This window comes from Podarcis pityusensis (assembly GCF_964106645.2).
Source record: "Podarcis pityusensis genome assembly, chromosome: 16".
Classification (NCBI taxonomy): Eukaryota; Metazoa; Chordata; class Lepidosauria; order Squamata; family Lacertidae; genus Podarcis; species Podarcis pityusensis.
Window position 1 is genome coordinate 7,238,140 of NC_138041.1, and position 22,084 is coordinate 7,260,223.

Consider the following 22,084-nt stretch of genomic DNA (forward strand, 5'->3'; position numbering starts at 1 on the left):
AGTGTAGTGTCCAGATCAGGGGAAGTAACAGTACCGCTCTATTCTGCCTTGGTCAGATGACATCTGGAATACTGTGTCCAGTTCTGGGTGCCACAGTTTAAGAAGGACAACTGGAATGTGTGCAGAGGAGGGCAACCAAGATTATCAAGGGTATGGAAACCAAGCCTTACGAGGAATGGTTGAGGGAGTTGGGTGTGTTTAGCCTGGAAAAGAGGAGACCGAGAGGAGATATGGTAGCCATCTTCAAATATCCCAAGGGTTACCAAATGGACAACGGGCGAGTTTGTTTTCTCCTGCACTGCTGGGTAGGATTTGAACCAATGGTTTCCAGTTACAAGAAATGAGATTCCAATTAAATATCAGGAAGAACTTTATGACACTAAGAACTATTCCAAAGTGGAACAGACTCTCTTGGGAAGCTGCAGACTCTGCTTCCTTGGAGGTTTTTAAGCAGAGGTCGGTTGGCCCTCTGTCCTGGATGCTTCAGCTGAGATTCCTGCATCGCAGGGGGTTGGACTAGATGACCCTCAAGGTGCCTTCCAACTCTGCAGTTCTTTTATTCTATGATACTTCTGGATGAAATATTTTTTCCCCTATGAAATACCTTCCCAGCCCTGCCAACCAGCAACCCAAATAGTTCAGTGAGGCTCTAACTGTTATTTGGTACTGCTCATATTGATCCAGAGCAAACTCCAACATAGAGTTAGCAGAGTAAAGCTTAAACACCTTGCAAGATTTCCCAAAATAAACCAGAGGGAATTCATTCTTCATCCAGCAGAGCTTTAGTACTGAAGGTAAATGAGCATAATAGTCACAAATCCATACGTCTTCAGGATTGGCACAGTCCATAAGAAATCCAGTTGCAGCGGACTTAAACTTATAATAGCTTACAAAGCCACTTCTGCCCTACGGAGGAGGTGGTGTTGCAGGCTTCACGAACCCACCAGGCGCGCGGAGGCTGGAGCCCAGCCCCACACGATTGGGGGGATTCCCGGCCGCGTCATTCCCTGGCCAGCCAATCGGCTGGCTCTGAGGGCATGACCTGCCCTATTTAAGGCAGGATGCAGCCAGGGATCTCCCTCTTTGCCGCCTGCCAGCTGTTCCTGCTTTTCCCACCCTCCCGCCCTATAAGGTTTTCATTCCTTGACCTTGCTATGGACCTTGGTTGGTCGCCGTTGAGGGGCCTGGTAGGAATTTTCCCACTTGGCAAATTGGCACCACCCACTTGGTTTTCGCCTACCTCATAGCAAATCGCCACAACTTTCTTGGTATTGGCGGTTAGGCATTGGTATTGTTCTGTAGATGGAAGAAGGGAGGTAGCGCCATCACCTGCCCCATGTATTGACGGGTAGTCCGATAAAGGATTCCGGGGGGCGTGGCCCTCTCCGAAGCCTAGGGAGGTGAGGGCCTAAAGCACACCCCCATAGGTGACCCCAGGGAAGCTCCTAGTTTATGTGCATCAGCGGGACTCACCCAATGGTGGTTAACCCTTCCCAGACTTCAAGTGGACAGGCTGAAGTCAGATATAGTCGGTTAGGACCAATGCCTAAGCCAATACCGCTCATCACCTGTAACCAATAAAGTTGTGGCCTTATATAGCCCATTAACCTTAATAATTGTGTCATGTGTCATTATTTCCACGGGGGGGGGGGGACGACTCACACGCAATAAGATTAAAACCTTCACTCTAAGCATACTATATACAAACCACCCCACCTGAAGAAAAAAGAGGCAAAAAATGAAGCTGAGGCTCCTTCTGGCCTGTTCTTCTAGTCAGCCTGACCTTGATGGAAAGAGATAATACAACCAGTTTGAATCAGCTGTTCAACTTCTCTGAAGGAATAACCAAAATGTCATGGACCTTCTGCTTATTTCTAGGCAGAATAGATTCTTACTTGCCAGCTAGAAACTTCCAGCTTGTACCACACAGAGAAGCTTCCAGAACCTTCTTGAATTGGTTAGAATAGAAAAGATCTCTACACATTAGATCAATACGTTCTGTACCAAAAAAATGCATACCAAACACTAACAGCCAGGGTTTGGTGGGTGGGAAGTTTGCGGAGCAAAATGGTTCCACTCCCTCATGGGTTAGGTCTTTAAAATGAGCACCCACACTATATTGTGGGTGCCTTTTGCGGGATTGCATGCGGTACTACAGTTCCCAGCGAACTTGCTAGTACAGTGGTACCTCAGGTTAAGAACTTAATTTGTTCTGGAGATCCATTCTTAACCTGAAACTGTTCTTAAACTGAGGTACCACTTTAGCTAATGGGGCCTCCTGCTGCCACCGCACGATTTCTGTTCTCATTCTGAAGCAAAGTTCTTAACCTGAAGCACTATTTCTGGGTTAGCGGAGTGTGTAACCTGAAGCGTCTGTAACCTGAGGTACCACTGAAAAAGGGCGCAGGCCTGCTTCTCAGTTTATTATTCAGAGGTTCACGCCTAGCCTCAGCTTTAAGTTTCTTTCCCTGAGAAGTGGAAACTATGTGGGAACTGTTTTTTGACTGATTTATATATGGAGCTGTTTTTAATTGTTCTTACATTTTTAAAGGTTGTACCAGTTTTATTCCTATGTAACTGTAATTTTTATTGTAATAACACACAATGGGACCTTATGGCAAATGGCAGGTAAGAATTCAATTCAATTCAGATCAGATCAGATCAAATCAGCAATATTGGTAAAACCACAGTGTAAGATTTTTGATTCTTACAATACTTTAAATGAGTCAGGAAGATTCTTTTAAGTCGGTGAGAGGTATTCTGAAGCAGTTTATGAATTAGAGGAAACTAGGGGCAGCCATTAAGTGAATGATTAGCCTTTGAATTTATGCTGCTGTGCATTTAACACGGGATATCCTGGATTTGGTAATTGGACACTGTGCAAACCAGCTTTCGCAAAGGCCATTCTGCACTGAGCCATGCATTTTAGGAATGGAAGAGATGTTCAGTTCAGGCAGAAGTCTCTTCGTGGACTTTCAAGGTAATCCTGCTTTCCCCACCTCTCTCTCTTGCAATTTTCCAAAAGTTAATCCTGCATCCACCACAGAGCTAATGAGAATGTGCCTGAAGCAAGACTCACAGAAATATGAAAGGGGCCATATGGTTGAGGTACTGATTCTGCAACTTTTAACTAAAAATAAAACAGAACACTTTATGAAGAAAGAAACCTGCCCCAGCATTACTTGATTGGAATGTAAGCAGAAAATTGGTGTAGAGAGTGTCGTCAATGGAGAGCAACTTAAAATCATTAGAATATCACGATGGCTAACTCTGAGGCCAAATTTGCCCAAGTAGATGCATTATGTGACCCATGAGAGCAGCAAAATAATGAGACTGTACAAAGGTGATGGGTTAAAATCAGACCCAATCTCTATTGACAGCAGAAGGCAGCAAAAGGTTTGGCATGGCCGTGGGTCCCAGTGATGTACATAGAGACCTATAAGCTCAGCCAACTAGCCAGGCTAGAGACCTTGTGCCTAATCTTGTGCTAGGAGCAGCTTACTCCCAAGGTTGAGATGTGCTCTGACCAAATGTCCTAACCCCCTCAGGTAGAAAGGAATGCAAAGAGATCACGTGCAGAGGGGGCTGCTTAGAGAGAGAGTCCTTTGTTTCCTTGCCTAATGAATATGTAATGAAGGAAAGACCATATATGGTATAATTAGTATTGTGTCATAACTTTAGACTGGAGGAAGTTTATGTATATGTATTACTTTAATAGATAACAGCAATGTATATTAAGAGGGCGCCACCCTTTGGGGCTTGCTCAGCTTTTGGAGAGTGATCCCACTGAGCCGCAATAAACACCCTTTGTTTTCTCATTGCCGCATGGAGATTTCCTTCAGCCTGGAATGTTGATTTTGCTACACCAGGATCAGTTCATCATTCCACAAGCCCCACGTTGAGGGAAGAGATCTGCTGGGTTTTCAACCGCCCCATGAAGTCAGCCAGCGCTGAACCTTGCCATGGTGCAAACCAAGTAAGGAAGTTCTCAATGGGGGATCAGGGTGCAGATTCCAACCAGGCAGATACTCAACCCAAGCTTGGGGGTGTCTTAATCAATCCTCAGGATGCTAATGCCCCCCCAATAGTGTGTTAATAGTTTCCAATGCCTTTTCTGCCCTCATACAAAAATGTTCTTCCGCCTAACAAGGAAGGTCATAATTTCACTGAGGGAAAGGTGAAAGAAACCCCAACCAAGTGCCAATCAGGTTGAGCGAAATAATAATAATTTCCAGCCCTGTCAACCAGCAACCCATAATTGCTCAGTGAGGACACTAACCCCAGTGTCCTACCAGTGTCCAGGCAGGAAGATCTCCAAGCAAAATGGCTCTGAGCTTCAGGGAAAGCAGCCTTATGCAGGCTTTCGACTCCCCTTTGCTTATGGGACAGCTTTTCCCATCAGCCACATCACACAGACAAGACACTGGGCAAAACCTTGCCCAGTATTCTGTTGCAGTCTGTGGGTCACCAGGCAAAGGCATCCCACACTTAATGGGCATGGAACGGTTCTTGCAGCAGACTATTCTGCTTTTGTAGAATACAGCAGTTCAGTATTCCATGAGCTGTACTGTTTTAAGGGTGCTCAAAAAAGGGAGGGAAGCCATGACTGCTGAAAGTTGTATCATAGTGTGTCTAATCTATGCTGCGATTTTGGTCTGAGGACAATAATAGACATACACAGATGTAACAGTTAGCTCAGTGTTCTGGATTAGTGCAAGGAAAAAATGTGGGTGTTGATGTTGGAGTGAGGGGAAAACATTAAAGAAACCCACAGAGAACAGGTTCTATGCTGAAACTAAGTTTAATGGGAAAGAAGAAGTGAGAGGACATTTTACATTCCAGAAACAGAGGAAGAACCACCTTCTAGGCTTTGCAGTAATTCAGATGTTGATATTGATTACAAAGATCATACATGCACATTCAGAGTTGTATCATGTTTCTAGTGGAATACAAGTTGGAAGCATTCAAAAAATTGCCTCTTAGCTGGAGATAAATTCCAAAGCAAAAACAAAGAAGGAGGAGGAGGAGGAGGAGGAGGAGGAGGAGGAGGAGGAGGAGGAGGAGAAAAGCCTAGTGAATAGAGGTTGGGATCAACACATCCTAGGAAGCAGCCTCACATTTGTCAGAAAAACATGGATGAGCCAAGCATCTGGGCATCCTGCAAACGGGACGCTTGGCATTTCTGGCACTTAGACCCATGAGATCATCAATCGTAAAACAAGCCATGCCAAGTTCATCAATTGCCAGCCTGGGCATTCTGCTGCTCTGAGTGCTCCCTTTAATAGCATGAATAATGTCTACATTGGATATATTATTGGTCCCGGGATACGCACAACAAGTGCAACTGGGCTGATGTGTATCTCAGTTGGTGGTAGGATCCCAGTCATTAAACCAACATTGGCAGCAGACATTTTGGAGTGATGCAGCTGGATCTGAAATGATGGGAAGCAGACATTCAGCCAATTTATTCATGTTTCAATCAGCCAATTTGTAATAATCATGATAACAACAACAGCAACAACCATCAGGACCAGTGAAGAACAACAAGAAGAGATAGTGGTATGCAGTGCAGAACAACATCATAGCATAAGCTGCAAGTCAATAAAAAAATGATCATAAAAAACAAGCCAGCAATAGTGTTGTTGGGGTGGCCGTTTGTTGTCGCCACCACTGGGCTTTTCTCACTTTAGTTGTGACCCCCATTTCTCCAGCAACAGAAAACACATATGTTCTGTCATCCATGGGACAAGGATTAGGTTTTTGGGCAATGGCATGTATATCAACTCTTAAAGACCTCTGCCATCCTCATCCCCGTTTCCTTTAGTGCTGTGCTTTTTAGGTTTCAAGCCTATGAGCATTTGAAAGATCTTCTTGGAGCCTTTTGTTGAAATGTAGGTTAAATACACTTTGAAGAAACAAATGACAATAAGCTCATTTTTCAGAATTCTGAATATATGTGATGGATTCATAGACTATAAAGGTAAAGGTAAAGGTACCCCTGCCCGTATGGGCCAGTCGTGTCCGACTCTAGGGTTGCACGCTCATCTCGCTTAAGAGGCCGGGAGCCGGCGCCGTCCGAAGACACTTCCGGGTCACGTGGCCAGCGTGACGAAGCTGCAGCTGGCGAGCCAGCACCAGCGCCGCACACGGAAACACCGTTTACCTTCCCGCTTTAAAGCGGTACCTATTTATCTACTTGCACTTAGGGGTGCTTTTGAACTGCTAGGTGGGCAGGAGCTGGGACCGAACGACGGGAGCTCACCCCGCCGTGGGGATTCGAACCGCCGACCTTACGATCGGCAAGTCCTAGGCACTGAGGTTTTACCCACAGCGCCACCCGCGTCCCCCATCATAGACTATATATTGCATTAAATAAAACTGCATGTTGAATCTCTGGCATCTCAAGGTAGGCCCTGCATGAAAGGGCCCTGCATGAATCGTGGGACAGCCACCACCAGTCCAGGACCAGGAATTGGGGGGGGGGCATCTCTGGCCCTCCAGATGCTGTTGGACTCCAACACCCAGCTGGCACAGCCAATGGCCAAGAATGATGGGAGTTGTAGTCCAGCATTTCTGGGAGGAACATAGACATTCCCCGTCCCTTCCTACATATCTAATTCTCCAAAGTGCCCAGCAAATGACAAACATGGTGAGCAAGGAAAAGCAGGTCAAGGTTCAAAGAAAGAGACATTGAGAGTGAAATTCAGAAATAAAGAGGGTGCAAAAGGCATGGAGTTCTCTCACTTACCAACGTCTCAAGTGAAGTACTCAGGTGAAGGTGAGAGGAGCTGTTGTTTGAATCATGGGCAGCAAGTCCTTTTATACGATTCTAGGACTGCAAGTCCCTCCCTTGTAGACAAAAACTGCCTTCAGGTGGGCGGAAATGACTGGCAGAATCCGTGACCAGGGAGAAGAGTCGGTGGAGGAAGATTGGAAGAAATTCAAAGATTATCTACAGAAACACTGCAAAATTAAAGAATGTTAGAGTGATGTTGGATTGAAAATAAGTGGTTTCCAGCTGTACAGGATTCAAAGTTATAGATAGACTAAGATTAAAGATTAGGCTTAAAGAAATTTAAGGAAATGGAAATTTGGTATCTAAGAGGTAAAATTTTAATGCTATATTATATTAAGATTAAAGATTGGGATTAAAAAAGTGAAAAAGAAATTGCTGGACAAACAATTTGGACTGGAATACAAAAGAGGGAGGTATGAGGAGGTCCAGAAAATAAGTAAATTTAAAAACGGAAATGAAAAGGTGATATTGTTTTTAATTGTTCTGTTCCTTTTTTTGTTTTTTGTTTTCTGTGTTGTTTTTCTTCTTTGGATTATGTACTGTGTATTTGTGTATTTCTTTTTTATGTTTTTCTGTTTAATTTTTTACTGAAATCTTAATAAAAATCATTAAAAAAAAAAAAAACTGCCTTCAGGTGTCCTACGCTCAATGGCCCTGAGTAATTATTGGAAGCAGACTTCATCCTGAACCGCCCTGTATTCATTAGCATGTGTTTTATCCAATTCCATTCCTCTTTTATAATCCTCCTATTTACTCCTGTGATTATGTAATACACTTTTTAAAATTAGTGTCCTGCCTCCCTACTTAAGAAACTATTCCCTTCAAGGCTGCAAGCCCTCCGTCCACTGAATTCTAGAGATATGTGTAATCCCTGTCTTTCCAGTCTGGAGCTACTTTATCTGTTACTTTTAGAAGCCATTTTAAGTTTCCCTACATATGTTTGCTTTAAACAAAGCCCTCTAAATTGAATTCAGGGGACATCAGCCTCAAAGGGAGCTTTCTTTCTGGAGAGCCAGTGTGGTGTAGTGGTTAAGAGCAGTAGACTTGTAATCTGGTGAACCGGGTTCACGTTTCCTCTCCTCCACATGCAGCTACTGGGTGACCTTGGGCTAGTCACACTTCTTTGAAGTCTCTCAGCCCCACTCACTTTACAGAGTGTTTGTTGTGGGGGAGGAAGGGAAAGGAGAATGTTAGCCGCTTTGAGACTCCTTCAGGTAGCGATATCAAACCCAAATTCTTCTTCTTCTTGTGTAGTATGGCCATTGGTCCATCTAGCTCAATATTATCCTGCCCTTTTTGCCTGGGGAGTGCTGGATTCATTCCTGCTTAGGGGTCTGTTCCAAAGTGCATTCCCTGTGTCTTTCTGCCTGACGCTCCACTTACTGATGGCCCTTGATCTTTCTGGTTGGGCTCATGAAGGGTTTTCCAGTGCAATTTCAGGGAGAAATGTTGGCTAGAAACTCACCTAGAACTCTGGCTGTTTGCTAGCCTGACAAAACTAGAAAAAATACTTCCCTCCTTGTAATTTCTGAATTTGATCATTGTGGTTTGCAGAAATTCCGCTGGTTTTATTAATAAATATATCCTTTTCACCTTCATGATGCTTCATTGTGAGTGGTGGTGGGGGTGACAAATACCTACAAAAAATAATATCAGAACACTGAATGACTTACGGCATAGAAATAGGGGGAAATGAGCTTGCGCATGAGAAAATGAGAACCTGAAACTGAAATTCTTTGTCCATCCTTTCATACAAAATTGCAAGAGTAGGATAAACCCATTGCTTCTCTCCCCCAATAACAACTAGTGGCTGTGCCCCTGCTCTCGCCTGAAGGAGAGACGCCAATCATGTTTGCACAATATACAAACATGGATCAGAATAGAGCTGAGATGGCATTCACGAAACATGCCAAAATCTGAAATGATGCATCAATTACTGCAACCCAGAACCAATAATGATGAAAGCAACAATACACCAAGCATGAAAGAGCAACATCACAAACCAATTAGCAGGAACAGAGTGAATTTCCAAAATGAGCTGCTGCCTCCATCTCAAGCTGAACCACAACTGCAATTGAAAATCAAACCTTTTTCAAAATAGCACATGAAATACCCTCAGATAATATGAATGTGTAATCATTTTGGCCAGCATACACATAGCAATTATAGTTTTTCAGGACTGACTCAGTACCTCAAAGCTCCTAAGTGACTGTAACACCCATCCCTTCCCTATATCAGCATCTATTTCATAATCATTTATTTCTCTTTTATCCTATGTCATTTTGTAAAGGTTGCATGAAAGCTTCCATCCACAATAGGGTCATTTTCCCCAAATGAAAAATACAGAAGTATACATGGTCACAACATTGAGATTGCTGGCAATGAAACTGATTTAATATTTTGTTAGCATGTTTCATATGCATGCCTCCTGGAGAAACGCTGGTTGAAATTCCCCCCCCCCCCCCAAGGTATATCTCCACTGATTCTTTGTGATCGGTTCCAATCTGGCTGGCAGATAACGGTCCTGAACTCTCTGCAGAAATTGGGCCTTGCTCCTCAAGCCATCTTAAATTTGGGATTGGATCAAGCAAGCAAATAATTATGGACATAGATAGACAACAGGACTGCTTGGGGTCCCCTGATGACATAATTGCAGAACACAAGAGATATTGCTGTCCCGGCAGCACACCTCCATTTCCTCATATCCAGAAATGCAAGAAGGGCTTTCAGATTGCTGGTAATGAAACTGATTACATATTTTGGAGGCTTTTTATTTATGCAGGCATCCTGGAGAAATGCTGAGTTGTTGCAACAGAATTCTGCCTTTTTAAGAAATGGGAGGGAAAAGCAAGCTCCTCGCCTTGTCACTTCTGTGGACTTCTCCTGTGCCTGCCCAGCACTGGGGTCAGAATCCATCTGCCCCCTAGACTCTTCCTTCCCCAGACAACACAGGGGAGGGGAGAAGCATGATCTAGCAAATAGGATGAAGGAGAGGACTAGACAAAGGGGAAAACCCCACAACACAAGCACTCAAGCAAGGGTTTCTCTTTACACACAGAGAGAGATGAAGACACAACCACCTTTGCAGCAGGCAGGGTTGGTCTGGAGAGACGGGGTGATTCCTCCCCTCTGCAGAGAATGTTGCAAATAACCAGACACTAAATGACCAAAAAGGCATCCTTTCCCTCCTTTTCTGGGTGGAGGTTTTGCCAAGTTACAATCTGAAATATCTGGAAGGCTGCAGACTGGGGATATCTGAATTAAGCAAAGCTATAGACAAAGAGTTGATGGGGTCTTTTGGTTCTGCATGTTTATTACAATGAGAGTAAAAGAGAGCAGGAGACCAATAGTTGCAGGGCAACTTCCAAAAGCTCCACCCAGAAAAGCCAATTATTTGAAGATGAAAGAAATTGTAATGCCAAGAACCCGAAGGCATCATGAGTAATTATTGAGAGGATTAATAATAGTAGGACAATTTGTTGGGTCTAATCCAAATAGAACAGAGGGAGACTTCCTTATGCATGAAGCTTCCATGGACTTTCAAGCTAATCTTGCTTCTATCTCTCTATCTCTCTCCTTCTCTTTCTGTGTCTCTGTGATTTTGGACTCAGCACACTAATAGATATGCTCAGACACAAGAGCCTTGGTCACGTGGGATGGCCTGCCTGCAGATGAACAGAGGTGTTTAATTCACATTTTCAGGAGTGAGATGTGTTGATCAAGGAGATGAATAAATTCATTTTCTCTCAATTTTGGAATACCTGTGGGGTTTTTTTAAACAATTACAGCTAACCATATTTTGGTTCTGTATACAGTAAGTTGAGTAGGTGCTAAAGGATCAAATAAAATATTCCTAATCTCTTGAGTGACTAATAAGCATAATAAACGTTTACAAGAAATTAACACATTTTATGTCCTGGAGCTGTGGAAATGTGTGGTCTTTATTTTCACCTCAAGTACCATATTTCATTTCAAATTTCCTGGGATTTCTCTAGCACAGATTTATAATCCTAATGCCTATCATGAGAAATTTGTATGCCATGAAATTAAGTCATCTGGATTTGAAGTGGGCCAAAAAGAATAATACCTCAGGAGCTGAGCAAAGTAGTTTTTCAAAAAGGCCATTCTGCAACATGTCCTGCATTCTCAGGGATGGGGAAAAGGTTCACTTCAGGCAAGAGGAGGAAGGGGACAAAAGTAGAATAAACTAATTCTGTGTGCGATTGGCTCTGGTCTCACGCCCCTAATTACATTTTATAAATGTTGGAGGGTGTGGTATTCTATCCACTAAGACACAGACAGGGATGAAACCTCAATTCACTGCAATCTCAAACGGGGAAAATTCTTATTCCCCAAAAGGAGACAAGAAAGCCCACCAAATTACATAACAGCCCCACATGCTCCTATGTATCCATAGTAGCAAACTTAGAGCCATGTGCAAATTTATGTCCCCTCCAGATCTTCCATGGCAATCAAGCATAATAAGCTTCTACAAAGAATTATCACATTTTATGCCCCAGAGGTGTGAGAAGTTGTGGTGCCAATTTTCATCTCAAATACAAATTTCAGTCTAAATTTCCTTGGATTTCTGTAGCAAAGGTTTATAATCCTACTGCCTATCATGAGAAATTTGTATGCTATGAAATTAAATCATCTGTTATTGAAGTGGGCCAAAGAGAATAATACCTCAGGAGCTGAGCAAACTCATTTTCAAAATGGCCATTCTGCAAAATGCCTGCATTTTTAGGGATGGGGTAGATGTTCAATTCAGGAAGAAGGAGGATGGGGACAAAAGTAGAAAGAGCTGCCTCTGTCTTCCATTGACTCTGTTCTCACCCATTTCGTGGCTTCATGAGTATGTCAGCAGTCTCATTTTGTTTCTAGAGTATGAGCGGAGGATTTTTTTCTTTTAAATACAATTGCAAAGTGAACAGAGGCAGACTTTCTTGTGCATGAAGCTTCCACGGGTTTTCAAGGTAATCCCAGTTCCTCCCATTTCCTTTTCTCTGCCTCTCACTCCGAGATTTTGGAGTGAGAATACTAATAGATATACTCAGATATAAGAGTCTTGGTCACAAGTGATGTATTCTGCCTGCAGATGAGCAGAGGTGATTAATTCACATTTTCATGAGCTAGCTATGTTGATCAAGGGGATGAATAAATCCACTTTGTCTCAATTTTGGAATACCTGTTTCTTTTCCCCCAGCTAGAGCTAAAAATATTTTCCGACTATGAAGTTATTGTTCTTTAAATAGGCCATGGGTTGTTGTCTGCTTTCCAAAGAAGAGAAATGCTTATGGTATATAGTATGGAGTTTATTTCCCCGCAGGCTCTGCACTGGTGCTGTCCAATTCCCAGTTCCATTATGCGGCTTTAATCCTACTTTGTGTAGGTTTATGAATGTCTTCATGGAATGGGACATGAAAAAAGAAAACATGTACAGTGGTACCTCGGGTTACATGCGCTTCAGGTTACATACACTTCAGGTTACAGACTCTACTAACCCAGAAATATTACCTCGGGTTAAGAACTTTGCTTCAGGATGAGAACAGAAATCACGCAGCAGCGGCGTGGCAGCTGCTGGAGGCCCCATTAGCTAAAGTGGTGCTTCAGGTTAAAAACAGTTTCAGGTTAAAAACGGACCACCGGAACGAATTAAGTACTTAACCCGAGGTACCACTGTATATATATGGGGGGAAACACAGGCTTGTTCTCTCACTGATGTCATTTGCGTGACAGGTCTAAATTTCACTTTCACAGAGCCTGCAGTAAACAAGGTGGCAGCTCATGGGATCTCCTGAGAAGGAGAAGGGGTTGAGACATTTAGAAAACTAACCCTTATGGGGGTGGGGCCATTTCCCCCTACAAACTTCCCACCCAACTCTGAGGTATTTCAAAAGGTATTTCTCTTCCTCCAAACTCAATTAGATCATGATTGTTGCTTTTCTTCACCTTTGCCTTCTCCCCATAATAAAATATTTGTGGTGGCTGCCACCCCAAAGCTGATGGACATTGCCATTCAATTAGTGTGTGTGCACCGTGTTATGTGATTGATTATGTGGGGCAGAGCTTACCTCCTCCAAAAATATTTTATTCAAGTTGGCAACATGCCCACAAAATTCCCACACAATGCTTAGCTATTTGTAATGGTTTTTCTTCTACCCAATTTCCCACATTTTATGGTGCTTTTCTTTCTTTCTTTCTTTTTTGTTTTTTGGAGAGTAAAATAAACCACTTACCAAAAAAGGGGTTATGTTTCTCAGGGATATGCATTCAAATATTTGTGCCTCAACTGGAGATACATTCCACAGCAAAACCACAGAAGAAGAAGATGAAGAAGAAGAAGAAGAAATGCATAGTGAATAGAAGTTGGGATCAACACATCCTAGGAAGCAGCTGCACATTTGTAAGGCAAGCATGGATGAGACAAGCATCTGGGAATCCTGCAAACTTGGTGGTTGAACTGGGGACGCTTGGCATTTCTGGCACCAAGGCCCATGAGATGATCAGTCGTGAAGCCGTGCCAAGTTGATCAGTTGCCGGTGAGGGCATTCTGCCGGTCTGAGTGCTCCCTTTAATAGCATGAATAGAGTCCAGAGCAGCCATATCCCAGGCCAGCTCCAAAGGAGGATGTGCCCCCACAGCCAGTATATCCTCCCACACGAACTGGCTCACACGAGGCAAAGAGTATTGGTCCAGGACATGTCAGAATACATGGAGCTTGCTGGACGACTGCTTCCGATGGTGGTAACTGAGTCATGCTATCAACACTGGCAGCAGGATTTATAGCGAGGCTACTTGATGGCACTCCAGCCCTAGAGCCTCCATAGTCCCCATAGATTCCAATGCCTCAAAGCCCCTGTAGGCAGCACCAAAGTATGAATTCATTTGGGAGTGATGGATGCTGGATCTGAAATGATGATGAGCAAACATTCATCCTATTTATTCATGATTCACGCATCCAATTTATAAGAAAACAACAACCACAACAACAAGCTCTACCACTAGCAGTAAAGACGGAGAGGAAGAAGGGGAGATTATAACACAATCAGCAATCCATAAAAAAACCATATCATTAAAAATCCCACTACAGCTATAGTGCAGCAGTCCAGCATTGGAGGCCTCTTGGTGTCACCAATGGGTTTGTCTCCCTTGCGACCTCATGAGACAATCTTCCTCCAGGCAGTTGCCTGCTTTTTGGAACATGTGCCCCACTGAAGTGTGTCTATCATCCTTATGACTATCTTTGAGAAAAGATCTAAAAGCATTCTTCTTTATCCTTGTCTGTTCCTGCGAACCCTGAAATATTACATTTTCATGCTTTTCTTTTATGTTTCTAGGAGTTGAAGGTTGTCCAGACCCCTCAGAATAAACTTTGAAGGGTGTGAGAGCACAGGAAACTCAAATGTAAGATATTAATTCTATTATATATTTGTGTCCTTCCCTTTCTCGTACACAAACCCTTTCACTGGATGGGACCATTTTATGTTGTGTTTACCATATGCTGTTGATTGTTAAGATTTAATACTACTAGGAATGCAACAACCCCATTGCAGCCACAGCTTCCCCACCCTTTCTCCAGCAACAGAAAACAGATATGTTCCATCATCCATGCCACAGCCCTTACGATATTTGGCAGTGGAAGGTATATGGCCTCATAATCACCTCTTCCTTCCTCACCCCCTTTCCCTTTTATGCTGCGCTTTTTCAGTTGCAAAGCTAAACTTGCACCATGAAGCTACCCCCTTCAGTGTTTCATTTGTTTTCATTTCTGATTTTTTGCAACATGTTCTAGGAGCCCTGCCAAATACACTTTGGAGAAAGAAATGCCTGTCATCTCAAGGTAGGGCAGGAAAGGGGCCCTGCTGAAAATTGGGGGAGCCCCCAGCACCAGTACGTGTGGACCAGGAATAGGGTGGGGGTATCTGTGAACCTCCAGCTGTTGCTGGACTCCAACACCCATCAGGCCCAGCTGGCACAAGCAATGGCCAGGAAGGATCGGAATTGTAGTCCAGCAACTCTAGGAGGACCATCAATATTCCCCGTCCCTCCTGTAGACAGGACTGAACTAGATGGAGGGTTGCTCTGACTCCATACGAAAGGAGTCTTCCTTCATAGCCAAAGTGCCCGTAGGAAATGAGAAAGAAGATGAGCAAGGAGAGGCAGGTCTGGGTTCAAAAAAGGAAGAGGAGAATGAAGTTTGGATAGGAAGAGGCAGCAGAAGCATGGAGTTCTCTCACTTACCAAGGTCTCGAGAAAAGTACTCAAGTGAAGGTGTTGTTAGAATCGTGGGCAGCAAGTCCTTTTATACAATTCCAGGACCGCAAGTCCCTCCCTTGTAGATGGAAACTGCCTTCAGGTGTCCTACCTTCCCTGACTAATTGTTGGATGTGGACTTCATCCAGCCATTCCTGAGCCGCACTGTATTCATTAGCATGTGTTTTATCCTATTCCATTCCCCTTTCATTATCTTCCTATTTACTCCTTTTGATTATTAATTATGAAACGTTTTACAATTGGTGTTGCCCCTGCTTCCTAAAGAATGTGTGCATGTCAGGGTTACAAGCCCCCAGTCCACTCAATTCTAGAGATTGGTGTAAAGCCCATCTTCCCAGGCATGGGTGGTTCCATCTGGTTCATAGAAGACCTTTTAAACTTCCCTTTAAAAAAAGTCTTTGAAATTGAATTCACTCTGGGTGTTTGGAAAGGAAGAGGCAGCAAAAGCATGGAATTCTCTCACTTACCAAGGTCTCAAGAGAAGTACTCAAGTGAAGGTGATAGGAGCTGTTGTTAGAATCATGGGCAGCAAGTCCTTTTATATGATTCCAGGACCGCAAGTCCCTCCCCTGTAGACAAAAACTGCCTTCAGGTGTCCTACCTTCCCTGACTAATTGTTGGACATGGACTTCATCCTGAGCCTCCCTGTCTTCTTCTTCTTCTTCTTCTTCTTCTTCTTCTTCTTCTTCTTCTTCTTCTTCTTCTTCTTTGCTTTTGCTGTAGAATGTATGTCCAGTTGAGGGGCAAATGTTTGAATGCATCCAACTTGTATTGCATTTGAATGCCATAGAAACAATAGAATTCTGAATATGTATGTATTATCAGTGTCATCAAGATCAATGTTTGAATTTTGTTGTTGTTTAGTTGTTTAGTTGTGTCTGACTCTTCATGACCCCATGGACCAGAGCTTGCCAGGCATTCCTGTCTTCCACTGCCTCCCGCAGTTTGGTCAAAAATGTTTGAATTACCTTACTGCAATGCCTGGAAGACAATTCTTCCTTGGTTTCTGGAATGAAAATGTTCTCTGTCTTCCTTTTATGCATTAAACTTAGCTTCAGCAAAGCACCTGTTCTCTGTGGGTTCCTTTAATGCTTGTCCCTCACTCCAGCACCAACACCCAACTTAAATCCATATCCCTGAGAAACATAACTCTTTTTTGTAGTGGGGTATTGTCAGGGAACTGACATCGGAGCTAGAGGTGGACGGAAGGCTCTCTAATGATGCTGGAGAAGGGCCCAGCAGGGAGAGAGGCAGCTCAGCAGATGGGGAAGCAATTCAGTGCAACACCAGGAATAAGGAGGGGCAGATGGGGGAATCGGCGAGAGGGCTCCCAGACTCTTCATCAGACACCAGCGGGGAGAGCACTGGTCCTCTGCTACCCACGCCCTCCCTGCGCAGAAGACTTCCGCACAGAGAAAGTAGGAGGAGACTGGGTGTCAAACAACTTTTATGTTGGAAAAGGTTTAAGAAACGCCCACTGACGGATTCTGCTAGCGACTGAGGCAGCCACGAATTGAAGGGCTGTCCAGACAGAAAGGTTTAACAAGGCAACATAGCCAGGAGAGGAGGCAACTTACGCACGAGCAACCCCATACCATTATAGCAATCCGTCAGTCCCTGACGTTGCTTGTGCACAGTGGCAGGCAGCATCATGAGCAAAACCGGAGAAGCTGGCGCCACGGAGGGAGCAGCAAGAGTGCAAAATCTGGTGGAGAGGAACTGAGATTTGGAGCAGCATGTGGCTCTTCTAACGGCACGGCTGGACGAAAGGCGGGCTCAAGATGCACAGGTCAGACCCACCCCCGTAGCAAGGAAGGTACCGGGACTGGTACACAAATTTGGAGGGAAGCCTCAGGACTATAGTGCATTCCGGACGGAAATAGAGTACGCTTTGGAACTGCAGCAGAATGATTTTGCAGACGACGGGGAGCGGGTGGCTTATATTGTTGGGACCTGCAGGATGGGGCCAGGGAATGGATCAGGCCCCTAATGGCAACGCAGAATGCCGCCTTGAAGGACCTGAGGGAAATTTTTCAGGCAATGGACGCAATGTACTCCAGTGATGTGCAGCAAAGTGTGACTCGGCGGGAACTGATGAACTGTAAACAGGGGTACCAGTCAGTTAGAGACTACTGGTCACGCTTTGCCATGTTAGTTCACCGGCTCGGGTGGGAACTGGACTCTGAACCCATTCAAATGTTGTTCGAGGAGGGGTTGTCCCCAACGGTGAAGGACGAGCTTTCCCGCGCACCCCGCCCGCAGTCGATGGATCAGCTGACCAAGGCTGTGCTTGTGATTGGTGTAAGGCAGGAAGCGCGGGCTCAGGAGAAGCGGGAAGGGAGAGAGCAACGTTACCATGACTACCGCATTCCTGAAATACCAAGGCAGCCTTCCCCGCTGGCGGAGCCAATGGAAATAGATGGGGCGCGCGCGGGGGAGGTTTCAAATTCCAGCGACAGTCACAAGAAGGAGGGAAAGGATTGGAAAACTAATAAGAAGTGTTTCCTCTGCCAGTGGCCAGGACATTTTGCCAGGGTCTGCCCTCAAAGAAAGGCCTGGCAAGGAATGGTGGGAGCTGCAGGGGGTGAGGAGGAGGTGGAAAAAGCAAAGGAGTTGGGAAACGACAACGCTTGGCTGCCACTCAGAGGGCACAGCAGCCAGGCCAGCAACCAATAGAAGTGCCCCAACCAGACCCCCCCAGGGCGGCTATAGCCATAGAAGTGGTGCTAGAACTCCCGAATGGGCACCCAGTCAAGGTGAAAGGGCTGTTGGATTCAGGCAGTTCCTGCAATTTCTTCAGCAAGGACTTTGCACTAGAGCACCAGCTCCACCTGCTGCCCTTAGATTTCCCCTTGCAAGTAACCACCATTGATGGCAGAGAGCTACTGGGAGGGGAAGTGACACACCAGACCCCACCAATGAGAATGAGGGTTTCCAGGCACTCTGAGACCATCGCCTTTCACGTAGCCTCACTGGCAGGGCCCCCAATAATATTAGGGATGAGCTGGCTAGCACAACATGATCCAGTGGTGGCGTGGCATCAGAGGACGGTCACCTTTGGGTCCGCTTGCTGTTTGGAACACTGTCTAGGGGGGGAAACCCCAAGAATGACCGTGGCCAGGGTGGCTGGGATAGCTGTGGAGCGGAAAGGGGAGGTGCCACCACAATATGCTGACCTGCAGGAGGTCTTCAGCGAGAAGGAGGCGGATAGACTACCCCCCCATAGGCCCTTTGACTGCCAAATCTACTTGCTCCCGGGGGCGCAGCTGCCGGTGGGTAAACTGTATGCCACGTTGGACAGGGAGATGAAGGAGTTGCGGGAATTTATTGACAAGAACCTGAAAAGAGGCTTCATAAGAGAATCGAAAGCGGTGGGGGGCAGTCCGGTGTTCTTTGTGGACAAAAAGGACACAAATAAACCCAGGCTCATTGTGGACTATAGGGCCGTCAATTTGGTGTCGGAACCCGTGACCTTCCCGATGCCCAGGATTGACGACATTTTAACACGGGTGAGGCAAGGGAAAATTTTTACCAAGCTGGACCTCAGGGGAGCATACAATTTGATTAGGATGAGGGAAGGGGACGAATGGAAGACCACAATGTTCACACTCCTAGGGGCCTTTGAGTACCTAGTTATGCCTTTTGGATTACAGTCGGGCTCCGCCTGTTTTCAAGCATTCATGCACCACGTGCTGGGGTCCCTGCTGTACAAGAACTGCGTAGCCTTCTTGGACGACGTCTTAATCTATTCGGACAATGAGGAGCAACATGTCAGGGACATCAGGGAAGTGCTAAAACGACTGCAGAAGCACCAGTTGTGGGTCAAACTGGAAAAATGTCAGTTTCATGCCAGAGAAGTCGAGTTTCTGGGGTACAGGTTGTCAGACAAGGGCCTAGCGATGGACCCAAGCAAGGTGCAGGCAGTGCTGGAGTGGAAGGCTCCCAAAACCCAGAAGGACGTGCAGAGGTTCCTAGGGTTCAGCAACTTCTACAGGAAGTTCATCAAGAACTTCGCCCACTTGACAGCGCCCATCACAGATTGTCTCAGTAGCAAAAGGAAGTTCGTCTGGACAGAGGGAGCCCAGCAGTCCTTTGAAAGACTGAAGAAGGCGTTCACATCGGAAGAGCAGCTCCTGCACGTGGATCTGGAGAAACCCATGAGGCTAGAGACCGACGCGTCCGACAGAGCCATTGGGGCGGTTCTTTTGCAGCCAGGGAGGAGCAAGCAGGAATGGAAGCCGTGTGCCTTTTTCTCGCGAAAGCTGAGCAAATCGGAGCAAAACTATACTGTGTATGACCGTGAACTACTTGCGATCTATGCGGCGTTTCGTCGATGGCGCCATCTACTAATAGGGGCGCAGCACAAGATCCAGGTTTGTACAGATCACAAGAACTTGGAATACTGGAGGACCGCAGGAGTACTCAACCAGAGACAGATTCGATGGGCACAGGAGTTCTCCAAGTTTTCCTTCGAAATCCAATACGTACCTGGGGAGGAAAACGTGAGAGCAGATGCGCTCTCCAGGAAGCCAGAGTACTGGGAAGGAGAGGGGCTGCCAGAGATACGACACGTGATCCCCGAGGACCGGTGGGTGTGTGTGGGAATCTTGGTGGGGAAACGAGAACTGGCCGGACTCACTAGAAACGACGTGTTCGCACAAACTAAAATCCGGGAAATCCGAGATGGAAGAGAAACCCAGGGAGGGTTTGAGGAGAAGGAAGGGGTGCTGTACTATAAGGGGGCACTGTATGTACCGGGGGAGACCCTACAGGGGAAGGTACTCAAACAACTCCACGACAATCCCACAGCTGGACACTTTGGACAGCACAAAACCATGATGCTTGTCACCAGGCAGTTCTGGTGGCCCAGGGTGAGGGAGGATGTACGGGAATATGTACGGGGTTGCGACCGCTGCCAAAGGGCAAAGGGGGAGCGGGCTGCCCCCGCAGGATTACTGGTACCCTTACCCACACCGGGAAAACCCTGGGAGGTGGTGTCCATTGATTTTATGACCGATCTGCCCAAGTCCCAGGGAAAGACAGCAGTCATGGTAGTGGTCGATTTACTGACAAAAATGTGCCATTTTATAGCCTGCTCACATGCGGTTACGGCAGAGGAAACAGCTAGGTTGTTTGTAGATCACATCTTCAGGTTGCATGGGGCTCCCTCGAGGGTTATCTCCGACCGCGGGAAACAATTTACTTCCCGGTTCTGGAGGAAGCTCATGAGCTTGCTACAGGTCGAAGTGGGCTTCTCAACGGCGAGACACCCGGAAACCAACGGGCAAGCAGAAAGAGCGAACAGTATACTCCAGCAATAACTACGCTGTTACGTCAGTGAGAGGCAGAACGATTGGGTGGAGAAACTAGCGCTGGCTGAATTTGCGTACAATAACGCTGAACATGTGTCCACAGGGATGAGCCCGTTCATGGCCAATTATGGGTGTCACCCCAGGGCCTTCCCGGGGAGTGGGGAGGAAAGTTGGAGCATGCCTGCGGCAGAGCAGTTTGTGGAAGAAATGGAGGCCCTGCACCAGCAACTTAAGATGAACTTGGAGCGGGCCAAGGAAATTTACAAGAGGCAGGCAGACAAGCACCGTAGGGAAGGGGAAACCATACGGGTGGGGGACAGAGTGTGGTTGTCAACCCAAGGGTTACCCTTTAAGGGGGGGTGCAAGAAGTTGCAGCCCAGGCGGCTGGGACCGTTTGAAGTAACACAGCAGGTGAACTCCATGGCATTCAAGCTCAAGTTGCCTGACAGCATGAAAATACACCCGGTGTTCCATAGGTCCCTACTCTCACCGTACAGGGAGTCACCACACACCCGCAGGTAGAAGAGAGGGAGCACCACCACTTGGCCACGGAAATACTTGATTCAAGGTGGCGAGGACGCCAGGTGGAGTACTTGGTAGCTTGGGAGGGAGAACCCGGGTCGGAAAACACGTGGGTTCCCGCGGAGGCAATTGATGACGGGTATCTGGTGGAGGAATTCCACCGCCTGTTCCCGGGCAAACCCAAACCACTGGTGAGATTCTGGGAGGAGCAATTTGGAACCACAGACGATGAAGAGGATTTTGTGGGTTTTCCTGCCTCCGAGGAGGAGGGACGAGAGGTTTCGGAGGAAGAAGAATCAGACTGGGAGGCCCACCCCGCGGGAAGGGATCAGAACGGGTGGGAAGCGGGCTTCGAATCCTCTGAGGATGACGACAGCTCCTTCCGGGGGATCCCCGCATCGTCGGCCAAAGAAAGGGACGAAGTTGGATCAACAGGTTGGGCCGGGGGTGGAGGGGGTCCTGGGGGGGAGGTGGATATCAGGGAACTGACATCGGAGCTAGAGGTGGAGGGAAGGCTCTCTAATGATGCTGGAGAAGGGCCCAGCAGGGAGAGAGGCAGCTCAGCAGATGGGGAAGCAATTCAGTGCAACACCAGGAATAAGGAGGGGCAGATGGGGGAATCGGCGAGAGGGCTCCCAGACTCTTCACCGGAGTACTTTCAGAAATTACTCCGGTATCGGGAGTACTTTCAGAAATTTTTGATATTATAGATCAGGGGTAGGCAACCTAAGGCCCGTGGGCCGGATGCGGCCCAATCCCCTTTTCAGTCTGGCCCGCAGATGGTCTGGGAATCAGCGTGTTTTTACATGAGTAGAATGTGTCCTTTTATATAAATGGATCTCTGGGTTATTTGTGGAGCATAGGAATTCGTTCATTCCCCCCCCAAAAAAAAAAATAGTCCGGCCAACAACATGGTCTGAAGGACGGTGGACTGTCCCATGGCTGAAAAAGTAACTGACCCCTGTTAAAGCTTACAGATTTTTGAAAGGGTCCATAAGTTCATTAGGAGAAGAGAACTCCTGATAAATTTGCTTGTTTCTGAGAGACTTACTATTGCCCAAACATGGTGGAATCTACAAGGTTTGGGAAGACACTCATAGTATAAGAATGTGTGGAGGTTGGCTATAGCTTTGAAAATAACCCACAATAACATTGGTGCTGACAGGAAAGGAGGGAA